We start from the raw sequence: 1276 nt of genomic DNA on the forward strand, positions 1-1276 counted from the left end.
CAGCATGTTGACTAGAATATTTAAATCAAGCATTTAGACGTTGTTGATCCTCTTTCCCTGCAAAATAGTGTTGTTACTTAAACTTACAATGCATAAATTTGCAAAGAATTGTACGATGAAGCCTTTGTCACAGAGTTGACTGATGCTGAGTAGGTTTTACTTTAATCCATCTACAAGCAAAATATTTTCAATCATAAGGTTCTTGGAATTACCAATTATACCTGAGCCTACCACCTTCCTGGTGGTGTTGTCTCCAAGAGTAACCTTGCCTCCAGTTATGGACTCCAGCGAAACAAATTGATTAGCATCACCAGTCATATGTCGAGAGCATCCGCTGTCTAAGTATCATATACTCTCATGAGGCCTTTTGTGAGATCCCACCTACAAAATCATCAAATGTTAGATTTAGGAACCCAAGTAGGTTTGGGTTCCTTCTTATGAAAAATAGAATGTAATGCATGTGTGGTATGCTGTGAATCATACACCTTGGGTCTCTACACCCAATGTGTACTATGGTGAACAGTGCCAGTGTGTGAGATATGTCCTAGCATGCCATATGAAAAGTATCTAATACCTGGAAAAGGGTTTCTTAAATGGCTTGAGTTATAATGCCTCTTCCTAGGTTTTGGATTTTGATTAAGTCATCCAAATTTTCTTAAGTGTATCCAATTCATCTTGAATCCTCAAGTTGGTACTTTTGAAGACATCATTATCAATCCTTAGGTTTTTCTCTATCTCTTTAGACTTTTTAAAATTAGATTCAAGTGAGGTATGTGTGACTTTTAGTGACTTATGCTCTTCAATTAATTCACAATGCTTTTTTTTAATTCATCAAATTCATCAAGTAGAGTCATGTGATTTGAATCAATCGTATAATGATCTTTGAGAATAACTTCATGCTCTTTTTGTAAATACCAAAATTCTAATTTCAAGCTAGAATGAGTTTTCTTAAGTTTCCTATATGATACATGATTTTTTTTAGAAACTTCAAGGTGTTGATTGTAGGAAAGTTCACTACCGCTTCTTGATCAAGGTTATCGCCTGCCATCAAACACAAGTTTGTTGTCTCATCTTCTGGTTCTGTCTCTATTGAATCCGATGTAGAATCCACCCAAAATGCTTTTTGATGTCTCTTTTTGTCCTTTCTGAAATTAGATTTCTCCTCACTCTTTTCCTTGCTTGTGTGCGTCTTAAGTGTAGGGCAATCAGCTTTCACGTGTTCGGGCTTCCTGCATTCATAACAAACCACATCAGACAATCCTTTAGAATATTTGTT

Source organism: Dendrobium catenatum, unplaced genomic scaffold (genome assembly GCF_001605985.2).
Source record: "Dendrobium catenatum unplaced genomic scaffold, ASM160598v2 fragScaff_scaffold_390, whole genome shotgun sequence".
In the NCBI taxonomy this organism is placed as follows: Eukaryota; Viridiplantae; Streptophyta; class Magnoliopsida; order Asparagales; family Orchidaceae; genus Dendrobium; species Dendrobium catenatum.